The 23,630-nt window shown below is 49.3% G+C and overlaps 26 non-coding genes across 26 annotated transcripts; 17 read left to right on the plus strand and 9 right to left on the minus strand.

The window, feature by feature from the left end:
• Positions 1 to 1,194: 1,194 nt before the first annotated feature.
• On the plus strand, positions 1,195 to 1,266 carry Trnap-ugg (transfer RNA proline (anticodon UGG)). Its single transcript has one exon. It is a non-coding gene; the product is annotated as a tRNA-Pro (tRNA).
• Positions 1,267 to 1,867: 601 nt separating this feature from the next.
• On the minus strand, positions 1,868 to 1,940 carry Trnav-uac (transfer RNA valine (anticodon UAC)). Its single transcript has one exon. It is a non-coding gene; the product is annotated as a tRNA-Val (tRNA).
• A 235-nt stretch (positions 1,941 to 2,175) lies between these two features.
• On the plus strand, positions 2,176 to 2,247 carry Trnap-cgg (transfer RNA proline (anticodon CGG)). Its single transcript has one exon. It is a non-coding gene; the product is annotated as a tRNA-Pro (tRNA).
• Positions 2,248 to 3,893: 1,646 nt separating this feature from the next.
• Trnap-ugg (transfer RNA proline (anticodon UGG)) lies at positions 3,894 to 3,965 on the plus strand. Its single transcript has one exon. It is a non-coding gene; the product is annotated as a tRNA-Pro (tRNA).
• Positions 3,966 to 4,566: 601 nt separating this feature from the next.
• On the minus strand, positions 4,567 to 4,639 carry Trnav-uac (transfer RNA valine (anticodon UAC)). The gene has a single exon. It is a non-coding gene; the product is annotated as a tRNA-Val (tRNA).
• Positions 4,640 to 4,874: 235 nt separating this feature from the next.
• Trnap-cgg (transfer RNA proline (anticodon CGG)) lies at positions 4,875 to 4,946 on the plus strand. The gene has a single exon. It is a non-coding gene; the product is annotated as a tRNA-Pro (tRNA).
• A 1,646-nt stretch (positions 4,947 to 6,592) lies between these two features.
• Trnap-ugg (transfer RNA proline (anticodon UGG)) lies at positions 6,593 to 6,664 on the plus strand. The gene has a single exon. It is a non-coding gene; the product is annotated as a tRNA-Pro (tRNA).
• Positions 6,665 to 7,265: 601 nt separating this feature from the next.
• Trnav-uac (transfer RNA valine (anticodon UAC)) lies at positions 7,266 to 7,338 on the minus strand. Its single transcript has one exon. It is a non-coding gene; the product is annotated as a tRNA-Val (tRNA).
• A 235-nt stretch (positions 7,339 to 7,573) lies between these two features.
• On the plus strand, positions 7,574 to 7,645 carry Trnap-cgg (transfer RNA proline (anticodon CGG)). Its single transcript has one exon. It is a non-coding gene; the product is annotated as a tRNA-Pro (tRNA).
• Positions 7,646 to 9,291: 1,646 nt separating this feature from the next.
• On the plus strand, positions 9,292 to 9,363 carry Trnap-ugg (transfer RNA proline (anticodon UGG)). Its single transcript has one exon. It is a non-coding gene; the product is annotated as a tRNA-Pro (tRNA).
• Positions 9,364 to 9,964: 601 nt separating this feature from the next.
• Trnav-uac (transfer RNA valine (anticodon UAC)) lies at positions 9,965 to 10,037 on the minus strand. The gene has a single exon. It is a non-coding gene; the product is annotated as a tRNA-Val (tRNA).
• Positions 10,038 to 10,272: 235 nt separating this feature from the next.
• Trnap-cgg (transfer RNA proline (anticodon CGG)) lies at positions 10,273 to 10,344 on the plus strand. The gene has a single exon. It is a non-coding gene; the product is annotated as a tRNA-Pro (tRNA).
• Positions 10,345 to 11,990: 1,646 nt separating this feature from the next.
• On the plus strand, positions 11,991 to 12,062 carry Trnap-ugg (transfer RNA proline (anticodon UGG)). Its single transcript has one exon. It is a non-coding gene; the product is annotated as a tRNA-Pro (tRNA).
• Positions 12,063 to 12,663: 601 nt separating this feature from the next.
• Positions 12,664 to 12,736, minus strand: Trnav-uac (transfer RNA valine (anticodon UAC)). Its single transcript has one exon. It is a non-coding gene; the product is annotated as a tRNA-Val (tRNA).
• Positions 12,737 to 12,971: 235 nt separating this feature from the next.
• Trnap-cgg (transfer RNA proline (anticodon CGG)) lies at positions 12,972 to 13,043 on the plus strand. Its single transcript has one exon. It is a non-coding gene; the product is annotated as a tRNA-Pro (tRNA).
• Positions 13,044 to 14,689: 1,646 nt separating this feature from the next.
• Trnap-ugg (transfer RNA proline (anticodon UGG)) lies at positions 14,690 to 14,761 on the plus strand. The gene has a single exon. It is a non-coding gene; the product is annotated as a tRNA-Pro (tRNA).
• A 601-nt stretch (positions 14,762 to 15,362) lies between these two features.
• Positions 15,363 to 15,435, minus strand: Trnav-uac (transfer RNA valine (anticodon UAC)). The gene has a single exon. It is a non-coding gene; the product is annotated as a tRNA-Val (tRNA).
• A 235-nt stretch (positions 15,436 to 15,670) lies between these two features.
• Positions 15,671 to 15,742, plus strand: Trnap-cgg (transfer RNA proline (anticodon CGG)). The gene has a single exon. It is a non-coding gene; the product is annotated as a tRNA-Pro (tRNA).
• Positions 15,743 to 17,388: 1,646 nt separating this feature from the next.
• Positions 17,389 to 17,460, plus strand: Trnap-ugg (transfer RNA proline (anticodon UGG)). Its single transcript has one exon. It is a non-coding gene; the product is annotated as a tRNA-Pro (tRNA).
• A 601-nt stretch (positions 17,461 to 18,061) lies between these two features.
• Positions 18,062 to 18,134, minus strand: Trnav-uac (transfer RNA valine (anticodon UAC)). The gene has a single exon. It is a non-coding gene; the product is annotated as a tRNA-Val (tRNA).
• A 235-nt stretch (positions 18,135 to 18,369) lies between these two features.
• Trnap-cgg (transfer RNA proline (anticodon CGG)) lies at positions 18,370 to 18,441 on the plus strand. The gene has a single exon. It is a non-coding gene; the product is annotated as a tRNA-Pro (tRNA).
• Positions 18,442 to 20,087: 1,646 nt separating this feature from the next.
• Positions 20,088 to 20,159, plus strand: Trnap-ugg (transfer RNA proline (anticodon UGG)). The gene has a single exon. It is a non-coding gene; the product is annotated as a tRNA-Pro (tRNA).
• A 601-nt stretch (positions 20,160 to 20,760) lies between these two features.
• Positions 20,761 to 20,833, minus strand: Trnav-uac (transfer RNA valine (anticodon UAC)). The gene has a single exon. It is a non-coding gene; the product is annotated as a tRNA-Val (tRNA).
• A 235-nt stretch (positions 20,834 to 21,068) lies between these two features.
• On the plus strand, positions 21,069 to 21,140 carry Trnap-cgg (transfer RNA proline (anticodon CGG)). The gene has a single exon. It is a non-coding gene; the product is annotated as a tRNA-Pro (tRNA).
• Positions 21,141 to 22,786: 1,646 nt separating this feature from the next.
• Positions 22,787 to 22,858, plus strand: Trnap-ugg (transfer RNA proline (anticodon UGG)). The gene has a single exon. It is a non-coding gene; the product is annotated as a tRNA-Pro (tRNA).
• A 601-nt stretch (positions 22,859 to 23,459) lies between these two features.
• Trnav-uac (transfer RNA valine (anticodon UAC)) lies at positions 23,460 to 23,532 on the minus strand. The gene has a single exon. It is a non-coding gene; the product is annotated as a tRNA-Val (tRNA).
• Between the last annotated feature and the right edge of the window lie 98 nt (positions 23,533 to 23,630).

Genomic DNA, 23,630 nt, shown 5'->3' on the forward strand with positions numbered 1-23,630 from the left:
ACAGGGCAAGGAGCCGGCGGCCGCCCTGCAATGCCCCTGTCGTTGCATATTCCACCCGCCCCATATCCTCTCCATGTCTGACTCACTACCCCAAATGACACTGCAGTCGACGTGCTTATTACTATCGCTTTTGGAAGAACCAAGGCGCAGTATTCTAGTGTCGAACCGGTACTGCAAATTGGGATTAAGCAAAAATTTATTGTGTGGTCGAGCGACAGCCTCGGCTCGCTCTTCCTACATGAGCGCTTCTTGTGCGGAATAATTCCTAGCTCGCCGATGGCTTCAGAGTTGGTCTTCTCGAAGTTTTGCTTTCGCACTGCATTCCGCAATCTTTTCGTTATGAGTTGTGTGCTTAGGTTTCCCGACTTTCTTGTGTTTAGTGCGTTTGGCTTCTCTTAACCCTTAGCCACCGCTTGCCGAAATTTCCACACTATCATCTGTCGATCTGCAGAGTTCGATGAAGGCATCGCGGCCGTTCCTGAGCTCGTGGAACGGTCGAATCTGTAGTTGTTTCCAGATCTCTCCCACACAACAGCCTCCCAGAAGCTTGGATTACAGAAGTACGCCACTACTCCCAGCCGGAGATTCACGATTGAAAGCAGAATGACATGAGCTACACGCAGCTCCGATTTTTTTTTTTTTTTTTGTGTCTGACCTACTTTGAAAGACTTTGTAGTCGATTTACTTACTACTATCGCTGTTGGAAACCAGGTGATAACCGCACAGTATTTTAGAGACGATCAGGTAATGAAAATTTAGAATAAGTAAAATAGTATCAAAAGAAGTTGTGTGGTGGAGCAGCACATGCAATTCACGCTTCCTAGATAATCGTTACTGCATAGAATAATTCTTTTGTCTGCGGCGTCTTCAGTATCCGTCTTCTGGAAATTTTGCTTGCAGTATATTGTGCAATCTTTTCGTTATGAGTTGGTGCTTGGTTTCCCGATGTTCTTTTGTTTAGTGCATTCGCCTTCTCTTAACCCTGAGAAACCACATTCCGAAACTGAGGCACTGCCGGCTGTTCATAAGCAGTGCTCGATGAAGTTATTTCACTTTTTATTCGTTGCCTTTAATATTCTTCTCATCAGTGGTGAGTGCTGCCTGCAGAAAGCGTTTATCTTGCGAATTCGCGTGGAAGTTTGTGTTCCCTGTGAGGCCCACTACTTGGGATTAACTTGACTGCTCCAGCCAGGTGGCTCGTTGGTCTAGGGGTATGATTCCTGCTTTGGGTGCAGGAGGTCCCGGGTTCAAATCCCGGACGAGCCCTGCCATTTTGACCGTGCTGAAGCGTAGGTGGAACTCAGCCCCGGTTGCAGCTCCTCAATGAAGAGTAGACGCCTGTTATAGCACGTGGATATAACAAGAATGCGGCACCAGTAAAGTACGTAGGTGGAATTCGGTAGAAAGGCAGACGGTAATTTTGCATGCAACGGAAAACAAGGTTGTCTTTGCGGGATATGTGCACCGTGAGTGGAGATTCAGCTTAATTGTGCGACAGTCTACCCTCATCTTACTAGCGACGGCAACAACCAAGGGGTGGCATGTAAGATTGAGCGTGGCTAAGAGTTTCTCATTATTAGTTAGCATCACACTTTGACAGAGCTGTGACAAGGCGAGTAGGGTGGGCTCAGGAAAGCCAGTAGCAAGCGCACTTGAAGTAGCCCTGAAGAACCGGATTATAAATTTTGCCAGCCATAATGGAGCTAGGGGCGTTCTCAGTTACCAAATACCGGTGCAATAAGAGAGCAACAGTATTTGACAGTAAAATGACGCCCTATCCGTCTAGCATACAACATTGCTTGTCTCTGCATACGCGGACGTGAGGTCATCACGGAAATGAAATCCGAAATATAGATTAAAATTGTTGTGTTCCCGCCCGGGATCGAACCGGGGACCTTCTGCGTGTAAAGCAGACGTGATAACCGCTACACCACGGAAACGACGGTTCTTTTCATGTACCACCCGGAGACTCGTAATAGCAACAGTTTTTCTTCTGTGTTAGCAAGGGCATCGGCTACGAGCTCCCTCCGATTCGTGAAGTTCCTGTAGTAAAAGACGTCGATGGAAACAATCCAACCGCGACAGACAGGGAGAACGCTGGCTGAGCTGCAGCCCTACATGATGAGACCATCAAAGGTGGCGTCATTCACATGCAGTGCGTTTTCGGAACGAATAGGCTCGTTGGTCTAGGGGTATGATTCCTGCTTCGGGTGCAGGAGGTCCCGGGTTCAAATACCGGACGAGCCCTTGCGTTTTGTACAACGGTGTGGTAACAAATCGCATGGCGGCGGCTGTTTCGCGCATTTCCAGGCCTCCAAGTCAGCGCTAAAATCCGACAACCAGTTCTGAAACCGTTTCATGTTTCATTTGAGCCATGTGCACCCTGCTGATGGAACGTTTGAAGTTGATTTAAATGGTCACAGTAGAGATCGTAGCAAGTGTCTTGCTGAGTGCGACGAAAACGGGTTTCCGCCCGCAATCGAGCCGGGGACCTTCTGCGTGTTCGGCACGGCGCCTGGGCTCGGCGGCAGCTGCTGCTCTTTCCTTCCTTACGAGATACCGTCGATTCGCGCAGTCGTTATTGCAAAAGATGTCACCAAAGGCAATCGCTTCGTTAGCGGCACTTTGCCTGGGCTCGGCGGCAGCTCTACATGAAGGCACCAGCAGCCCAGCCAGGCCGCCGCCGGCACCGGTGCGCCACAGGGCAAGGAGCCGGCGGCCGCCCTGCAATGCCCCTGTCGCTGCATATTCCACCCGCCCCATATACTCTCCATGTCTGACTCACTACCCCAAATGACACTGCAGTCGACGTGCTTATTACTATCGCTTTTGGAAGAACCAAGGCGCAGTATTCTAGTGTCGAACCGGTACTGCAAATTGGGATTAAGCAAAAATTTATTGTGTGGTCGAGCGACAGCCTCGGCTCGCTCTTCCTACATGAGCGCTTCTTGTGCGGAATAATTCCTAGCTCGCCGATGGCTTCAGAGTTGGTCTTCTCGAAGTTTTGCTTTCGCACTGCATTCCGCAATCTTTTCGTTATGAGTTGTGTGCTTCGGTTTCCCGACTTTCTTGTGTTTAGTGCGTTTGGCTTCTCTTAACCCTTAGCCACCGCTTGCCGAAATTTCCACACTATCATCTGTCGATCTGCAGAGTTCGATGAAGGCATCGCGGCCGTTCCTGAGCTCGTGGAACGGTCGAATCTGTAGTTGTTTCCAGATCTCTCCCACACAACAGCCTCCCAGAAGCTTGGATTACAGAAGTACGCCACTACTCCCAGCCGGAGATTCACGATTGAAAGCAGAATGACATGAGCTACACGCAGCTCCGATTTTTTTTTTTTTTTTTGTGTCTGACCTACTTTGAAAGACTTTGTAGTCGATTTACTTACTACTATCGCTGTTGGAAACCAGGTGATAACCGCACAGTATTTTAGAGACGATCAGGTAATGAAAATTTAGAATAAGTAAAATAGTATCAAAAGAAGTTGTGTGGTGGAGCAGCACATGCAATTCACGCTTCCTAGATAATCGTTACTGCATAGAATAATTCTTTTGTCTGCGGCGTCTTCAGTATCCGTCTTCTGGAAATTTTGCTTGCAGTATATTGTGCAATCTTTTCGTTATGAGTTGGTGCTTGGTTTCCCGATGTTCTTTTGTTTAGTGCATTCGCCTTCTCTTAACCCTGAGAAACCACATTCCGAAACTGAGGCACTGCCGGCTGTTCATAAGCAGTGCTCGATGAAGTTATTTCACTTTTTATTCGTTGCCTTTAATATTCTTCTCATCAGTGGTGAGTGCTGCCTGCAGAAAGCGTTTATCTTGCGAATTCGCGTGGAAGTTTGTGTTCCCTGTGAGGCCCACTACTTGGGATTAACTTGACTGCTCCAGCCAGGTGGCTCGTTGGTCTAGGGGTATGATTCCTGCTTTGGGTGCAGGAGGTCCCGGGTTCAAATCCCGGACGAGCCCTGCCATTTTGACCGTGCTGAAGCGTAGGTGGAACTCAGCCCCGGTTGCAGCTCCTCAATGAAGAGTAGACGCCTGTTATAGCACGTGGATATAACAAGAATGCGGCACCAGTAAAGTACGTAGGTGGAATTCGGTAGAAAGGCAGACGGTAATTTTGCATGCAACGGAAAACAAGGTTGTCTTTGCGGGATATGTGCACCGTGAGTGGAGATTCAGCTTAATTGTGCGACAGTCTACCCTCATCTTACTAGCGACGGCAACAACCAAGGGGTGGCATGTAAGATTGAGCGTGGCTAAGAGTTTCTCATTATTAGTTAGCATCACACTTTGACAGAGCTGTGACAAGGCGAGTAGGGTGGGCTCAGGAAAGCCAGTAGCAAGCGCACTTGAAGTAGCCCTGAAGAACCGGATTATAAATTTTGCCAGCCATAATGGAGCTAGGGGCGTTCTCAGTTACCAAATACCGGTGCAATAAGAGAGCAACAGTATTTGACAGTAAAATGACGCCCTATCCGTCTAGCATACAACATTGCTTGTCTCTGCATACGCGGACGTGAGGTCATCACGGAAATGAAATCCGAAATATAGATTAAAATTGTTGTGTTCCCGCCCGGGATCGAACCGGGGACCTTCTGCGTGTAAAGCAGACGTGATAACCGCTACACCACGGAAACGACGGTTCTTTTCATGTACCACCCGGAGACTCGTAATAGCAACAGTTTTTCTTCTGTGTTAGCAAGGGCATCGGCTACGAGCTCCCTCCGATTCGTGAAGTTCCTGTAGTAAAAGACGTCGATGGAAACAATCCAACCGCGACAGACAGGGAGAACGCTGGCTGAGCTGCAGCCCTACATGATGAGACCATCAAAGGTGGCGTCATTCACATGCAGTGCGTTTTCGGAACGAATAGGCTCGTTGGTCTAGGGGTATGATTCCTGCTTCGGGTGCAGGAGGTCCCGGGTTCAAATACCGGACGAGCCCTTGCGTTTTGTACAACGGTGTGGTAACAAATCGCATGGCGGCGGCTGTTTCGCGCATTTCCAGGCCTCCAAGTCAGCGCTAAAATCCGACAACCAGTTCTGAAACCGTTTCATGTTTCATTTGAGCCATGTGCACCCTGCTGATGGAACGTTTGAAGTTGATTTAAATGGTCACAGTAGAGATCGTAGCAAGTGTCTTGCTGAGTGCGACGAAAACGGGTTTCCGCCCGCAATCGAGCCGGGGACCTTCTGCGTGTTCGGCACGGCGCCTGGGCTCGGCGGCAGCTGCTGCTCTTTCCTTCCTTACGAGATACCGTCGATTCGCGCAGTCGTTATTGCAAAAGATGTCACCAAAGGCAATCGCTTCGTTAGCGGCACTTTGCCTGGGCTCGGCGGCAGCTCTACATGAAGGCACCAGCAGCCCAGCCAGGCCGCCGCCGGCACCGGTGCGCCACAGGGCAAGGAGCCGGCGGCCGCCCTGCAATGCCCCTGTCGCTGCATATTCCACCCGCCCCATATCCCCTCCATGTCTGACTCACTACCCCAAATGACACTGCAGTCGACGTGCTTATTACTATCGCTTTTGGAAGAACCAAGGCGCAGTATTCTAGTGTCGAACCGGTACTGCAAATTGGGATTAAGCAAAAATTTATTGTGTGGTCGAGCGACAGCCTCGGCTCGCTCTTCCTACATGAGCGCTTCTTGTGCGGAATAATTCCTAGCTCGCCGATGGCTTCAGAGTTGGTCTTCTCGAAGTTTTGCTTTCGCACTGCATTCCGCAATCTTTTCGTTATGAGTTGTGTGCTTCGGTTTCCCGACTTTCTTGTGTTTAGTGCGTTTGGCTTCTCTTAACCCTTAGCCACCGCTTGCCGAAATTTCCACACTATCATCTGTCGATCTGCAGAGTTCGATGAAGGCATCGCGGCCGTTCCTGAGCTCGTGGAACGGTCGAATCTGTAGTTGTTTCCAGATCTCTCCCACACAACAGCCTCCCAGAAGCTTGGATTACAGAAGTACGCCACTACTCCCAGCCGGAGATTCACGATTGAAAGCAGAATGACATGAGCTACACGCAGCTCCGATTTTTTTTTTTTTTTTTGTGTCTGACCTACTTTGAAAGACTTTGTAGTCGATTTACTTACTACTATCGCTGTTGGAAACCAGGTGATAACCGCACAGTATTTTAGAGACGATCAGGTAATGAAAATTTAGAATAAGTAAAATAGTATCAAAAGAAGTTGTGTGGTGGAGCAGCACATGCAATTCACGCTTCCTAGATAATCGTTACTGCATAGAATAATTCTTTTGTCTGCGGCGTCTTCAGTATCCGTCTTCTGGAAATTTTGCTTGCAGTATATTGTGCAATCTTTTCGTTATGAGTTGGTGCTTGGTTTCCCGATGTTCTTTTGTTTAGTGCATTCGCCTTCTCTTAACCCTGAGAAACCACATTCCGAAACTGAGGCACTGCCGGCTGTTCATAAGCAGTGCTCGATGAAGTTATTTCACTTTTTATTCGTTGCCTTTAATATTCTTCTCATCAGTGGTGAGTGCTGCCTGCAGAAAGCGTTTATCTTGCGAATTCGCGTGGAAGTTTGTGTTCCCTGTGAGGCCCACTACTTGGGATTAACTTGACTGCTCCAGCCAGGTGGCTCGTTGGTCTAGGGGTATGATTCCTGCTTTGGGTGCAGGAGGTCCCGGGTTCAAATCCCGGACGAGCCCTGCCATTTTGACCGTGCTGAAGCGTAGGTGGAACTCAGCCCCGGTTGCAGCTCCTCAATGAAGAGTAGACGCCTGTTATAGCACGTGGATATAACAAGAATGCGGCACCAGTAAAGTACGTAGGTGGAATTCGGTAGAAAGGCAGACGGTAATTTTGCATGCAACGGAAAACAAGGTTGTCTTTGCGGGATATGTGCACCGTGAGTGGAGATTCAGCTTAATTGTGCGACAGTCTACCCTCATCTTACTAGCGACGGCAACAACCAAGGGGTGGCATGTAAGATTGAGCGTGGCTAAGAGTTTCTCATTATTAGTTAGCATCACACTTTGACAGAGCTGTGACAAGGCGAGTAGGGTGGGCTCAGGAAAGCCAGTAGCAAGCGCACTTGAAGTAGCCCTGAAGAACCGGATTATAAATTTTGCCAGCCATAATGGAGCTAGGGGCGTTCTCAGTTACCAAATACCGGTGCAATAAGAGAGCAACAGTATTTGACAGTAAAATGACGCCCTATCCGTCTAGCATACAACATTGCTTGTCTCTGCATACGCGGACGTGAGGTCATCACGGAAATGAAATCCGAAATATAGATTAAAATTGTTGTGTTCCCGCCCGGGATCGAACCGGGGACCTTCTGCGTGTAAAGCAGACGTGATAACCGCTACACCACGGAAACGACGGTTCTTTTCATGTACCACCCGGAGACTCGTAATAGCAACAGTTTTTCTTCTGTGTTAGCAAGGGCATCGGCTACGAGCTCCCTCCGATTCGTGAAGTTCCTGTAGTAAAAGACGTCGATGGAAACAATCCAACCGCGACAGACAGGGAGAACGCTGGCTGAGCTGCAGCCCTACATGGTGAGACCATCAAAGGTGGCGTCATTCACATGCAGTGCGTTTTCGGAACGAATAGGCTCGTTGGTCTAGGGGTATGATTCCTGCTTCGGGTGCAGGAGGTCCCGGGTTCAAATACCGGACGAGCCCTTGCGTTTTGTACAACGGTGTGGTAACAAATCGCATGGCGGCGGCTGTTTCGCGCATTTCCAGGCCTCCAAGTCAGCGCTAAAATCCGACAACCAGTTCTGAAACCGTTTCATGTTTCATTTGAGCCATGTGCACCCTGCTGATGGAACGTTTGAAGTTGATTTAAATGGTCACAGTAGAGATCGTAGCAAGTGTCTTGCTGAGTGCGACGAAAACGGGTTTCCGCCCGCAATCGAGCCGGGGACCTTCTGCGTGTTCGGCACGGCGCCTGGGCTCGGCGGCAGCTGCTGCTCTTTCCTTCCTTACGAGATACCGTCGATTCGCGCAGTCGTTATTGCAAAAGATGTCACCAAAGGCAATCGCTTCGTTAGCGGCACTTTGCCTGGGCTCGGCGGCAGCTCTACATGAAGGCACCAGCAGCCCAGCCAGGCCGCCGCCGGCACCGGTGCGCCACAGGGCAAGGAGCCGGCGGCCGCCCTGCAATGCCCCTGTCGTTGCATATTCCACCCGCCCCATATCCTCTCCATGTCTGACTCACTACCCCAAATGACACTGCAGTCGACGTGCTTATTACTATCGCTTTTGGAAGAACCAAGGCGCAGTATTCTAGTGTCGAACCGGTACTGCAAATTGGGATTAAGCAAAAATTTATTGTGTGGTCGAGCGACAGCCTCGGCTCGCTCTTCCTACATGAGCGCTTCTTGTGCGGAATAATTCCTAGCTCGCCGATGGCTTCAGAGTTGGTCTTCTCGAAGTTTTGCTTTCGCACTGCATTCCGCAATCTTTTCGTTATGAGTTGTGTGCTTCGGTTTCCCGACTTTCTTGTGTTTAGTGCGTTTGGCTTCTCTTAACCCTTAGCCACCGCTTGCCGAAATTTCCACACTATCATCTGTCGATCTGCAGAGTTCGATGAAGGCATCGCGGCCGTTCCTGAGCTCGTGGAACGGTCGAATCTGTAGTTGTTTCCAGATCTCTCCCACACAACAGCCTCCCAGAAGCTTGGATTACAGAAGTACGCCACTACTCCCAGCCGGAGATTCACGATTGAAAGCAGAATGACATGAGCTACACGCAGCTCCGATTTTTTTTTTTTTTTTTGTGTCTGACCTACTTTGAAAGACTTTGTAGTCGATTTACTTACTACTATCGCTGTTGGAAACCAGGTGATAACCGCACAGTATTTTAGAGACGATCAGGTAATGAAAATTTAGAATAAGTAAAATAGTATCAAAAGAAGTTGTGTGGTGGAGCAGCACATGCAATTCACGCTTCCTAGATAATCGTTACTGCATAGAATAATTCTTTTGTCTGCGGCGTCTTCAGTATCCGTCTTCTGGAAATTTTGCTTGCAGTATATTGTGCAATCTTTTCGTTATGAGTTGGTGCTTGGTTTCCCGATGTTCTTTTGTTTAGTGCATTCGCCTTCTCTTAACCCTGAGAAACCACATTCCGAAACTGAGGCACTGCCGGCTGTTCATAAGCAGTGCTCGATGAAGTTATTTCACTTTTTATTCGTTGCCTTTAATATTCTTCTCATCAGTGGTGAGTGCTGCCTGCAGAAAGCGTTTATCTTGCGAATTCGCGTGGAAGTTTGTGTTCCCTGTGAGGCCCACTACTTGGGATTAACTTGACTGCTCCAGCCAGGTGGCTCGTTGGTCTAGGGGTATGATTCCTGCTTTGGGTGCAGGAGGTCCCGGGTTCAAATCCCGGACGAGCCCTGCCATTTTGACCGTGCTGAAGCGTAGGTGGAACTCAGCCCCGGTTGCAGCTCCTCAATGAAGAGTAGACGCCTGTTATAGCACGTGGATATAACAAGAATGCGGCACCAGTAAAGTACGTAGGTGGAATTCGGTAGAAAGGCAGACGGTAATTTTGCATGCAACGGAAAACAAGGTTGTCTTTGCGGGATATGTGCACCGTGAGTGGAGATTCAGCTTAATTGTGCGACAGTCTACCCTCATCTTACTAGCGACGGCAACAACCAAGGGGTGGCATGTAAGATTGAGCGTGGCTAAGAGTTTCTCATTATTAGTTAGCATCACACTTTGACAGAGCTGTGACAAGGCGAGTAGGGTGGGCTCAGGAAAGCCAGTAGCAAGCGCACTTGAAGTAGCCCTGAAGAACCGGATTATAAATTTTGCCAGCCATAATGGAGCTAGGGGCGTTCTCAGTTACCAAATACCGGTGCAATAAGAGAGCAACAGTATTTGACAGTAAAATGACGCCCTATCCGTCTAGCATACAACATTGCTTGTCTCTGCATACGCGGACGTGAGGTCATCACGGAAATGAAATCCGAAATATAGATTAAAATTGTTGTGTTCCCGCCCGGGATCGAACCGGGGACCTTCTGCGTGTAAAGCAGACGTGATAACCGCTACACCACGGAAACGACGGTTCTTTTCATGTACCACCCGGAGACTCGTAATAGCAACAGTTTTTCTTCTGTGTTAGCAAGGGCATCGGCTACGAGCTCCCTCCGATTCGTGAAGTTCCTGTAGTAAAAGACGTCGATGGAAACAATCCAACCGCGACAGACAGGGAGAACGCTGGCTGAGCTGCAGCCCTACATGGTGAGACCATCAAAGGTGGCGTCATTCACATGCAGTGCGTTTTCGGAACGAATAGGCTCGTTGGTCTAGGGGTATGATTCCTGCTTCGGGTGCAGGAGGTCCCGGGTTCAAATACCGGACGAGCCCTTGCGTTTTGTACAACGGTGTGGTAACAAATCGCATGGCGGCGGCTGTTTCGCGCATTTCCAGGCCTCCAAGTCAGCGCTAAAATCCGACAACCAGTTCTGAAACCGTTTCATGTTTCATTTGAGCCATGTGCACCCTGCTGATGGAACGTTTGAAGTTGATTTAAATGGTCACAGTAGAGATCGTAGCAAGTGTCTTGCTGAGTGCGACGAAAACGGGTTTCCGCCCGCAATCGAGCCGGGGACCTTCTGCGTGTTCGGCACGGCGCCTGGGCTCGGCGGCAGCTGCTGCTCTTTCCTTCCTTACGAGATACCGTCGATTCGCGCAGTCGTTATTGCAAAAGATGTCACCAAAGGCAATCGCTTCGTTAGCGGCACTTTGCCTGGGCTCGGCGGCAGCTCTACATGAAGGCACCAGCAGCCCAGCCAGGCCGCCGCCGGCACCGGTGCGCCACAGGGCAAGGAGCCGGCGGCCGCCCTGCAATGCCCCTGTCGTTGCATATTCCACCCGCCCCATATCCTCTCCATGTCTGACTCACTACCCCAAATGACACTGCAGTCGACGTGCTTATTACTATCGCTTTTGGAAGAACCAAGGCGCAGTATTCTAGTGTCGAACCGGTACTGCAAATTGGGATTAAGCAAAAATTTATTGTGTGGTCGAGCGACAGCCTCGGCTCGCTCTTCCTACATGATCGCTTCTTGTGCGGAATAATTCCTAGCTCGCCGATGGCTTCAGAGTTGGTCTTCTCGAAGTTTTGCTTTCGCACTGCATTCCGCAATCTTTTCGTTATGAGTTGTGTGCTTCGGTTTCCCGACTTTCTTGTGTTTAGTGCGTTTGGCTTCTCTTAACCCTTAGCCACCGCTTGCCGAAATTTCCACACTATCATCTGTCGATCTGCAGAGTTCGATGAAGGCATCGCGGCCGTTCCTGAGCTCGTGGAACGGTCGAATCTGTAGTTGTTTCCAGATCTCTCCCACACAACAGCCTCCCAGAAGCTTGGATTACATAAGTACGCCACTACTCCCAGCCGGAGATTCACGATTGAAAGCAGAATGACATGAGCTACACGCAGCTCCGATTTTTTTTTTTTTTTTTGTGTCTGACCTACTTTGAAAGACTTTGTAGTCGATTTACTTACTACTATCGCTGTTGGAAACCAGGTGATAACCGCACAGTATTTTAGAGACGATCAGGTAATGAGAATTTAGAATAAGTAAAATAGTATCAAAAGAAGTTGTGTGGTGGAGCAGCACATGCAATTCACGCTTCCTAGATAATCGTTACTGCATAGAATAATTCTTTTGTCTGCGGCGTCTTCAGTATCCGTCTTCTGGAAATTTTGCTTGCAGTATATTGTGCAATCTTTTCGTTATGAGTTGGTGCTTGGTTTCCCGATGTTCTTTTGTTTAGTGCATTCGCCTTCTCTTAACCCTGAGAAACCACATTCCGAAACTGAGGCACTGCCGGCTGTTCATAAGCAGTGCTCGATGAAGTTATTTCACTTTTTATTCGTTGCCTTTAATATTCTTCTCATCAGTGGTGAGTGCTGCCTGCAGAAAGCGTTTATCTTGCGAATTCGCGTGGAAGTTTGTGTTCCCTGTGAGGCCCACTACTTGGGATTAACTTGACTGCTCCAGCCAGGTGGCTCGTTGGTCTAGGGGTATGATTCCTGCTTTGGGTGCAGGAGGTCCCGGGTTCATATCCCGGACGAGCCCTGCCATTTTGACCGTGCTGAAGCGTAGGTGGAACTCAGCCCCGGTTGCAGCTCCTCAATGAAGAGTAGACGCCTGTTATAGCACGTGGATATAACAAGAATGCGGCACCAGTAAAGTACGTAGGTGGAATTCGGTAGAAAGGCAGACGGTAATTTTGCATGCAACGGAAAACAAGGTTGTCTTTGCGGGATATGTGCACCGTGAGTGGAGATTCAGCTTAATTGTGCGACAGTCTACCCTCATCTTACTAGCGACGGCAACAACCAAGGGGTGGCATGTAAGATTGAGCGTGGCTAAGAGTTTCTCATTATTAGTTAGCATCACACTTTGACAGAGCTGTGACAAGGCGAGTAGGGTGGGCTCAGGAAAGCCAGTAGCAAGCGCACTTGAAGTAGCCCTGAAGAACCGGATTATAAATTTTGCTAGCCATAATGGAGCTAGGGGCGTTCTCAGTTACCAAATACCGGTGTAATAAGAGAGCAACAGTATTTGACAGTAAAATGACGCCCTATCCGTCTAGCATACAACATTGCTTGTCTCTGCATACGCGGACGTGAGGTCATCACGGAAATGAAATCCGAAATATAGATTAAAATTGTTGTGTTCCAGCCCGGGATCGAACCGGGGACCTTCGGCGTGTAAAGCAGACGTGATAACCGCTACACCACGGAAACGACGGTTCTTTTCATGTACCACCCGGAGACTCGTAATAGCAACAGTTTTTCTTCTGTGTTAGCAAGGGCATCGGCTACGAGCTCCCTCCGATTCGTGAAGTTCCTGTAGTAAAAGACGTCGATGGAAACAATCCAACCGCGACAGACAGGGAGAACGCTGGCTGAGCTGCAGCCCTACATGGTGAGACCATCAAAGGTGGCGTCATTCACATGCAGTGCGTTTTCGGAACGAATAGGCTCGTTGGTCTAGGGGTATGATTCCTGCTTCGGGTGCAGGAGGTCCCGGGTTCAAATACCGGACGAGCCCTTGCGTTTTGTACAACGGTGTGGTAACAAATCGCATGGCGGCGGCTGTTTCGCGCATTTCCAGGCCTCCAAGTCAGCGCTAAAATCCGACAACCAGTTCTGAAACCGTTTCATGTTTCATTTGAGCCATGTGCACCCTGCTGATGGAACGTTTGAAGTTGATTTAAATGGTCACAGTAGAGATCGTAGCAAGTGTCTTGCTGAGTGCGACGAAAACGGGTTTCCGCCCGCAATCGAGCCGGGGACCTTCTGCGTGTTCGGCACGGCGCCTGGGCTCGGCGGCAGCTGCTGCTCTTTCCTTCCTTACGAGATACCGTCGATTCGCGCAGTCGTTATTGCAAAAGATGTCACCAAAGGCAATCGCTTCGTTAGCGGCACTTTGCCTGGGCTCGGCGGCAGCTCTACATGAAGGCACCAGCAGCCCAGCCAGGCCGCCGCCGGCACCGGTGCGCCACAGGGCAAGGAGCCGGCGGCCGCCCTGCAATGCCCCTGTCGCTGCATATTCCACCCGCCCCATATCCTCTCCATGTCTGACTCACTACCCCAAATGACACTGCAGTCGACGTGCTTATTACTATCGCTTTTGGAAGAACCAAGGCGCAGTATTCTAGTGTCGAACCGGTACTGCAAATTGGGATTAAGCAAAAATTTATTGTGTGGTCGAGCGACAGCCTCGGCTCGCTCTTCCTACATGATCGCTTCTTGTGCGGAATAATTCCTAGCTCGCCGATGGCTTCAGAGTTGGTCTTCTCGAAGTTTTGCTTTCGCACTGCATTCCGCAATCTTTTCGTTATGAGTTGTGTGCTTCGGTTTCCCGACTTTCTTGTGTTTAGTGCGTTTGGCTTCTCTTAACCCTTAGCCACCGCTTGCCGAAATTTCCACACTATCATCTGTCGATCTGCAGAGTTCGATGAAGGCATCGCGGCCGTTCCTGAGCTCGTGGAACGGTCGAATCTGTAGTTGTTTCCAGATCTCTCCCACACAACAGCCTCCCAGAAGCTTGGATTACATAAGTACGCCACTACTCCCAGCCGGAGATTCACGATTGAAAGCAGAATGACATGAGCTACACGCAGCTCCGATTTTTTTTTTTTTTTTTGTGTCTGACCTACTTTGAAAGACTTTGTAGTCGATTTACTTACTACTATCGCTGTTGGAAACCAGGTGATAACCGCACAGTATTTTAGAGACGATCAGGTAATGAGAATTTAGAATAAGTAAAATAGTATCAAAAGAAGTTGTGTGGTGGAGCAGCACATGCAATTCACGCTTCCTAGATAATCGTTACTGCATAGAATAATTCTTTTGTCTGCGGCGTCTTCAGTATCCGTCTTCTGGAAATTTTGCTTGCAGTATATTGTGCAATCTTTTCGTTATGAGTTGGTGCTTGGTTTCCCGATGTTCTTTTGTTTAGTGCATTCGCCTTCTCTTAACCCTGAGAAACCACATTCCGAAACTGAGGCACTGCCGGCTGTTCATAAGCAGTGCTCGATGAAGTTATTTCACTTTTTATTCGTTGCCTTTAATATTCTTCTCATCAGTGGTGAGTGCTGCCTGCAGAAAGCGTTTATCTTGCGAATTCGCGTGGAAGTTTGTGTTCCCTGTGAGGCCCACTACTTGGGATTAACTTGACTGCTCCAGCCAGGTGGCTCGTTGGTCTAGGGGTATGATTCCTGCTTTGGGTGCAGGAGGTCCCGGGTTCATATCCCGGACGAGCCCTGCCATTTTGACCGTGCTGAAGCGTAGGTGGAACTCAGCCCCGGTTGCAGCTCCTCAATGAAGAGTAGACGCCTGTTATAGCACGTGGATATAACAAGAATGCGGCACCAGTAAAGTACGTAGGTGGAATTCGGTAGAAAGGCAGACGGTAATTTTGCATGCAACGGAAAACAAGGTTGTCTTTGCGGGATATGTGCACCGTGAGTGGAGATTCAGCTTAATTGTGCGACAGTCTACCCTCATCTTACTAGCGACGGCAACAACCAAGGGGTGGCATGTAAGATTGAGCGTGGCTAAGAGTTTCTCATTATTAGTTAGCATCACACTTTGACAGAGCTGTGACAAGGCGAGTAGGGTGGGCTCAGGAAAGCCAGTAGCAAGCGCACTTGAAGTAGCCCTGAAGAACCGGATTATAAATTTTGCTAGCCATAATGGAGCTAGGGGCGTTCTCAGTTACCAAATACCGGTGTAATAAGAGAGCAACAGTATTTGACAGTAAAATGACGCCCTATCCGTCTAGCATACAACATTGCTTGTCTCTGCATACGCGGACGTGAGGTCATCACGGAAATGAAATCCGAAATATAGATTAAAATTGTTGTGTTCCAGCCCGGGATCGAACCGGGGACCTTCGGCGTGTAAAGCAGACGTGATAACCGCTACACCACGGAAACGACGGTTCTTTTCATGTACCACCCGGAGACTCGTAATAGCAACAGTTTTTCTTCCGTGTTAGCAAGGGCATCGGCTACGAGCTCCCTCCGATTCGTGAAGTTCCTGTAGTAAAAGACGTCGATGGAAACAATCCAACCGCGACAGACAGGGAGAACGCTGGCTGAGCTGCAGCCCTACATGGTGAGACCATCAAAGGTGGCGTCATTCACATGCAGTGCGTTTTCGGAACGAATAGGCTCGTTGGTCTAGGGGTATGATTCCTGCTTCGGGTGCAGGAGGTCCCGGGTTCAAATACCGGACGAGCCCTTGCGTTTTGTACAACGGTGTGGTAACAAATCGCATGGCGGCGGCTGTTTCGCGCATTTCCAGGCCTCCAAGTCAGCGCTAAAATCCGACAACCAGTTCTGAAACCGTTTCATGTTTCATTTGAGCCATGTGCACCCTGCTGATGGAACGTTTGAAGTTGATTTAAATGGTCACAGTAGAGATCGTAGCAAGTGTCTTGCTGAGTGCGACGAAAACGGGTTTCCGCCCGCAATCGAGCCGGGGACCTTCTGCGTGTTCGGCACGGCGCCTGGGCTCGGCGGCAGCTGCTGCTCTTTCCTTCCTTACGAGATACCGTCGATTCGCGCAGTCGTTATTGCAAAAGATGTCACCAAAGGCAATCGCTTCGTTAGCGGCACTTTGCCTGGGCTCGGCGGCAGCTCTACATGAAGGCACCAGCAGCCCAGCCAGGCCGCCGCCGGCACCGGTGCGCCACAGGGCAAGGAGCCGGCGGCCGCCCTGCAATGCCCCTGTCGCTGCATATTCCACCCGCCCCATATCCTCTCCATGTCTGACTCACTACCCCAAATGACACTGCAGTCGACGTGCTTATTACTATCGCTTTTGGAAGAACCAAGGCGCAGTATTCTAGTGTCGAACCGGTACTGCAAATTGGGATTAAGCAAAAATTTATTGTGTGGTCGAGCGACAGCCTCGGCTCGCTCTTCCTACATGATCGCTTCTTGTGCGGAATAATTCCTAGCTCGCCGATGGCTTCAGAGTTGGTCTTCTCGAAGTTTTGCTTTCGCACTGCATTCCGCAATCTTTTCGTTATGAGTTGTGTGCTTCGGTTTCCCGACTTTCTTGTGTTTAGTGCGTTTGGCTTCTCTTAACCCTTAGCCACCGCTTGCCGAAATTTCCACACTATCATCTGTCGATCTGCAGAGTTCGATGAAGGCATCGCGGCCGTTCCTGAGCTCGTGGAACGGTCGAATCTGTAGTTGTTTCCAGATCTCTCCCACACAACAGCCTCCCAGAAGCTTGGATTACATAAGTACGCCACTACTCCCAGCCGGAGATTCACGATTGAAAGCAGAATGACATGAGCTACACGCAGCTCCGATTTTTTTTTTTTTTTTTGTGTCTGACCTACTTTGAAAGACTTTGTAGTCGATTTACTTACTACTATCGCTGTTGGAAACCAGGTGATAACCGCACAGTATTTTAGAGACGATCAGGTAATGAGAATTTAGAATAAGTAAAATAGTATCAAAAGAAGTTGTGTGGTGGAGCAGCACATGCAATTCACGCTTCCTAGATAATCGTTACTGCATAGAATAATTCTTTTGTCTGCGGCGTCTTCAGTATCCGTCTTCTGGAAATTTTGCTTGCAGTATATTGTGCAATCTTTTCGTTATGAGTTGGTGCTTGGTTTCCCGATGTTCTTTTGTTTAGTGCATTCGCCTTCTCTTAACCCTGAGAAACCACATTCCGAAACTGAGGCACTGCCGGCTGTTCATAAGCAGTGCTCGATGAAGTTATTTCACTTTTTATTCGTTGCCTTTAATATTCTTCTCATCAGTGGTGAGTGCTGCCTGCAGAAAGCGTTTATCTTGCGAATTCGCGTGGAAGTTTGTGTTCCCTGTGAGGCCCACTACTTGGGATTAACTTGACTGCTCCAGCCAGGTGGCTCGTTGGTCTAGGGGTATGATTCCTGCTTTGGGTGCAGGAGGTCCCGGGTTCATATCCCGGACGAGCCCTGCCATTTTGACCGTGCTGAAGCGTAGGTGGAACTCAGCCCCGGTTGCAGCTCCTCAATGAAGAGTAGACGCCTGTTATAGCACGTGGATATAACAAGAATGCGGCACCAGTAAAGTACGTAGGTGGAATTCGGTAGAAAGGCAGACGGTAATTTTGCATGCAACGGAAAACAAGGTTGTCTTTGCGGGATATGTGCACCGTGAGTGGAGATTCAGCTTAATTGTGCGACAGTCTACCCTCATCTTACTAGCGACGGCAACAACCAAGGGGTGGCATGTAAGATTGAGCGTGGCTAAGAGTTTCTCATTATTAGTTAGCATCACACTTTGACAGAGCTGTGACAAGGCGAGTAGGGTGGGCTCAGGAAAGCCAGTAGCAAGCGCACTTGAAGTAGCCCTGAAGAACCGGATTATAAATTTTGCTAGCCATAATGGAGCTAGGGGCGTTCTCAGTTACCAAATACCGGTGTAATAAGAGAGCAACAGTATTTGACAGTAAAATGACGCCCTATCCGTCTAGCATACAACATTGCTTGTCTCTGCATACGCGGACGTGAGGTCATCACGGAAATGAAATCCGAAATATAGATTAAAATTGTTGTGTTCCAGCCCGGGATCGAACCGGGGACCTTCGGCGTGTAAAGCAGACGTGATAACCGCTACACCACGGAAACGACGGTTCTTTTCATGTACCACCCGGAGACTCGTAATAGCAACAGTTTTTCTTCCGTGTTAGCAAGGGCATCGGCTACGAGCTCCCTCCGATTCGTGAAGTTCCTGTAGTAAAAGACGTCGATGGAAACAATCCAACCGCGACAGACAGGGAGAACGCTGGCTGAGCTGCAGCCCTACATGGTGAGACCATCAAAGGTGGCGTCATTCACATGCAGTGCGTTTTTGGAACGAATAGGCTCGTTGGTCTAGGGGTATGATTCCTGCTTCGGGTGCAGGAGGTCCCGGGTTCAAATACCGGACGAGCCCTTGCGTTTTGTACAACGGTGTGGTAACAAATCGCATGGCGGCGGCTGTTTCGCGCATTTCCAGGCCTCCAAGTCAGCGCTAAAATCCGACAACCAGTTCTGAAACCGTTTCATGTTTCATTTGAGCCATGTGCACCCTGCTGATGGAACGTTTGAAGTTGATTTAAATGGTCACAGTAGAGATCGTAGCAAGTGTCTTGCTGAGTGCGACGAAAACGGGTTTCCGCCCGCAATCGAGCCGGGGACCTTCTGCGTGTTCGGCACGGCGCCTGGGCTCGGCGGCAGCTGCTGCTCTTTCCTTCCTTACGAGATACCGTCGATTCGCGCAGTCGTTATTGCAAAAGATGTCACCAAAGGCAATCGCTTCGTTAGCGGCACTTTGCCTGGGCTCGGCGGCAGCTCTACATGAAGGCACCAGCAGCCCAGCCAGGCCGCCGCCGGCACCGGTGCGCCACAGGGCAAGGAGCCGGCGGCCGCCCTGCAATGCCCCTGTCGCTGCATATTCCACCCGCCCCATATCCTCTCCATGTCTGACTCACTACCCCAAATGACACTGCAGTCGACGTGCTTATTACTATCGCTTTTGGAAGAACCAAGGCGCAGTATTCTAGTGTCGAACCGGTACTGCAAATTGGGATTAAGCAAAAATTTATTGTGTGGTCGAGCGACAGCCTCGGCTCGCTCTTCCTACATGATCGCTTCTTGTGCGGAATAATTCCTAGCTCGCCGATGGCTTCAGAGTTGGTCTTCTCGAAGTTTTGCTTTCGCACTGCATTCCGCAATCTTTTCGTTATGAGTTGTGTGCTTCGGTTTCCCGACTTTCTTGTGTTTAGTGCGTTTGGCTTCTCTTAACCCTTAGCCACCGCTTGCCGAAATTTCCACACTATCATCTGTCGATCTGCAGAGTTCGATGAAGGCATCGCGGCCGTTCCTGAGCTCGTGGAACGGTCGAATCTGTAGTTGTTTCCAGATCTCTCCCACACAACAGCCTCCCAGAAGCTTGGATTACAGAAGTACGCCACTACTCCCAGCCGGAGATTCACGATTGAAAGCAGAATGACATGAGCTACACGCAGCTCCGATTTTTTTTTTTTTTTTTGTGTCTGACCTACTTTGAAAGACTTTGTAGTCGATTTACTTACTACTATCGCTGTTGGAAACCAGGTGATAACCGCACAGTATTTTAGAGACGATCAGGTAATGAGAATTTAGAATAAGTAAAATAGTATCAAAAGAAGTTGTGTGGTGGAGCAGCACATGCAATTCACGCTTCCTAGATAATCGTTACTGCATAGAATAATTCTTTTGTCTGCGGCGTCTTCAGTATCCGTCTTCTGGAAATTTTGCTTGCAGTATATTGTGCAATCTTTTCGTTATGAGTTGGTGCTTGGTTTCCCGATGTTCTTTTGTTTAGTGCATTCGCCTTCTCTTAACCCTGAGAAACCACATTCCGAAACTGAGGCACTGCCGGCTGTTCATAAGCAGTGCTCGATGAAGTTATTTCACTTTTTATTCGTTGCCTTTAATATTCTTCTCATCAGTGGTGAGTGCTGCCTGCAGAAAGCGTTTATCTTGCGAATTCGCGTGGAAGTTTGTGTTCCCTGTGAGGCCCACTACTTGGGATTAACTTGACTGCTCCAGCCAGGTGGCTCGTTGGTCTAGGGGTATGATTCCTGCTTTGGGTGCAGGAGGTCCCGGGTTCAAATCCCGGACGAGCCCTGCCATTTTGACCGTGCTGAAGCGTAGGTGGAACTCAGCCCCGGTTGCAGCTCCTCAATGAAGAGTAGACGCCTGTTATAGCACGTGGATATAACAAGAATGCGGCACCAGTAAAGTACGTAGGTGGAATTCGGTAGAAAGGCAGACGGTAATTTTGCATGCAACGGAAAACAAGGTTGTCTTTGCGGGATATGTGCACCGTGAGTGGAGATTCAGCTTAATTGTGCGACAGTCTACCCTCATCTTACTAGCGACGGCAACAACCAAGGGGTGGCATGTAAGATTGAGCGTGGCTAAGAGTTTCTCATTATTAGTTAGCATCACACTTTGACAGAGCTGTGACAAGGCGAGTAGGGTGGGCTCAGGAAAGCCAGTAGCAAGCGCACTTGAAGTAGCCCTGAAGAACCGGATTATAAATTTTGCTAGCCATAATGGAGCTAGGGGCGTTCTCAGTTACCAAATACCGGTGTAATAAGAGAGCAACAGTATTTGACAGTAAAATGACGCCCTATCCGTCTAGCATACAACATTGCTTGTCTCTGCATACGCGGACGTGAGGTCATCACGGAAATGAAATCCGAAATATAGATTAAAATTGTTGTGTTCCAGCCCGGGATCGAACCGGGGACCTTCGGCGTGTAAAGCAGACGTGATAACCGCTACACCACGGAAACGACGGTTCTTTTCATGTACCACCCGGAGACTCGTAATAGCAACAGTTTTTCTTCTGTGTTAGCAAGGGCATCGGCTACGAGCTCCCTCCGATTCGTGAAGTTCCTGTAGTAAAAGACGTCGATGGAAACAATCCAACCGCGACAGACAGGGAGAACGCTGGCTGAGCTGCAGCCCTACATGGTGAGACCATCAAAGGTGGCGTCATTCACATGCAGTGCGTTTTCGGAACGAATAGGCTCGTTGGTCTAGGGGTATGATTCCTGCTTCGGGTGCAGGAGGTCCCGGGTTCAAATACCGGACGAGCCCTTGCGTTTTGTACAACGGTGTGGTAACAAATCGCATGGCGGCGGCTGTTTCGCGCATTTCCAGGCCTCCAAGTCAGCGCTAAAATCCGACAACCAGTTCTGAAACCGTTTCATGTTTCATTTGAGCCATGTGCACCCTGCTGATGGAACGTTTGAAGTTGATTTAAATGGTCACAGTAGAGATCGTAGCAAGTGTCTTGCTGAGTGCGACGAAAACGGGTTTCCGCCCGCAATCGAGCCGGGGACCTTCTGCGTGTTCGGCACGGCGCCTGGGCTCGGCGGCAGCTGCTGCTCTTTCCTTCCTTACGAGATACCGTCGATTCGCGCAGTCGTTATTGCAAAAGATGTCACCAAAGGCAATCGCTTCGTTAGCGGCACTTTGCCTGGGCTCGGCGGCAGCTCTACATGAAGGCACCAGCAGCCCAGCCAGGCCGCCGCCGGCACCGGTGCGCCACAGGGCAAGGAGCCGGCGGCCGCCCTGCAATGCCCCTGTCGCTGCATATTCCACCCGCCCCATATCCTCTCCATGTCTGACTCACTACCCCAAATGACACTGCAGTCGACGTGCTTATTACTATCGCTTTTGGAAGAACCAAGGCGCAGTATTCTAGTGTCGAACCGGTACTGCAAATTGGGATTAAGCAAAAATTTATTGTGTGGTCGAGCGACAGCCTCGGCTCGCTCTTCCTACATGATCGCTTCTTGTGCGGAATAATTCCTAGCTCGCCGATGGCTTCAGAGTTGGTCTTCTCGAAGTTTTGCTTTCGCACTGCATTCCGCAATCTTTTCGTTATGAGTTGTGTGCTTCGGTTTCCCGACTTTCTTGTGTTTAGTGCGTTTGGCTTCTCTTAACCCTTAGCCACCGCTTGCCGAAATTTCCACACTATCATCTGTCGATCTGCAGAGTTCGATGAAGGCATCGCGGCCGTTCCTGAGCTCGTGGAACGGTCGAATCTGTAGTTGTTTCCAGATCTCTCCCACACAACAGCCTCCCAGAAGCTTGGATTACATAAGTACGCCACTACTCCCAGCCGGAGATTCACGATTGAAAGCAGAATGACATGAGCTACACGCAGCTCCGATTTTTTTTTTTTTTTTTGTGTCTGACCTACTTTGAAAGACTTTGTAGTCGATTTACTTACTACTATCGCTGTTGGAAACCAGGTGATAACCGCACAGTATTTTAGAGACGATCAGGTAATGAGAATTTAGAATAAGTAAAATAGTATCAAAAGAAGTTGTGTGGTGGAGCAGCACATGCAATTCACGCTTCCTAGATAATCGTTACTGCATAGAATAATTCTTTTGTCTGCGGCGTCTTCAGTATCCGTCTTCTGGAAATTTTGCTTGCAGTATATTGTGCAATCTTTTCGTTATGAGTTGGTGCTTGGTTTCCCGATGTTCTTTTGTTTAGTGCATTCGCCTTCTCTTAACCCTGAGAAACCACATTCCGAAACTGAGGCACTGCCGGCTGTTCATAAGCAGTGCTCGATGAAGTTATTTCACTTTTTATTCGTTGCCTTTAATATTCTTCTCATCAGTGGTGAGTGCTGCCTGCAGAAAGCGTTTATCTTGCGAATTCGCGTGGAAGTTTGTGTTCCCTGTGAGGCCCACTACTTGGGATTAACTTGACTGCTCCAGCCAGGTGGCTCGTTGGTCTAGGGGTATGATTCCTGCTTTGGGTGCAGGAGGTCCCGGGTTCATATCCCGGACGAGCCCTGCCATTTTGACCGTGCTGAAGCGTAGGTGGAACTCAGCCCCGGTTGCAGCTCCTCAATGAAGAGTAGACGCCTGTTATAGCACGTGGATATAACAAGAATGCGGCACCAGTAAAGTACGTAGGTGGAATTCGGTAGAAAGGCAGACGGTAATTTTGCATGCAACGGAAAACAAGGTTGTCTTTGCGGGATATGTGCACCGTGAGTGGAGATTCAGCTTAATTGTGCGACAGTCTACCCTCATCTTACTAGCGACGGCAACAACCAAGGGGTGGCATGTAAGATTGAGCGTGGCTAAGAGTTTCTCATTATTAGTTAGCATCACACTTTGACAGAGCTGTGACAAGGCGAGTAGGGTGGGCTCAGGAAAGCCAGTAGCAAGCGCACTTGAAGTAGCCCTGAAGAACCGGATTATAAATTTTGCTAGCCATAATGGAGCTAGGGGCGTTCTCAGTTACCAAATACCGGTGTAATAAGAGAGCAACAGTATTTGACAGTAAAATGACGCCCTATCCGTCTAGCATACAACATTGCTTGTCTCTGCATACGCGGACGTGAGGTCATCACGGAAATGAAATCCGAAATATAGATTAAAATTGTTGTGTTCCAGCCCGGGATCGAACCGGGGACCTTCGGCGTGTAAAGCAGACGTGATAACCGCTACACCACGGAAACGACGGTTCTTTTCATGTACCACCCGGAGACTCGTAATAGCAACAGTTTTTCTTCTGTGTTAGCAAGGGCATCGGCTACGAGCTCCCTCCGATTCGTGA

The sequence above is a fragment of the Schistocerca serialis genome, chromosome 2, assembly GCF_023864345.2.
Source record: "Schistocerca serialis cubense isolate TAMUIC-IGC-003099 chromosome 2, iqSchSeri2.2, whole genome shotgun sequence".
NCBI lineage: Eukaryota > Metazoa > Arthropoda > Insecta > Orthoptera > Acrididae > Schistocerca > Schistocerca serialis.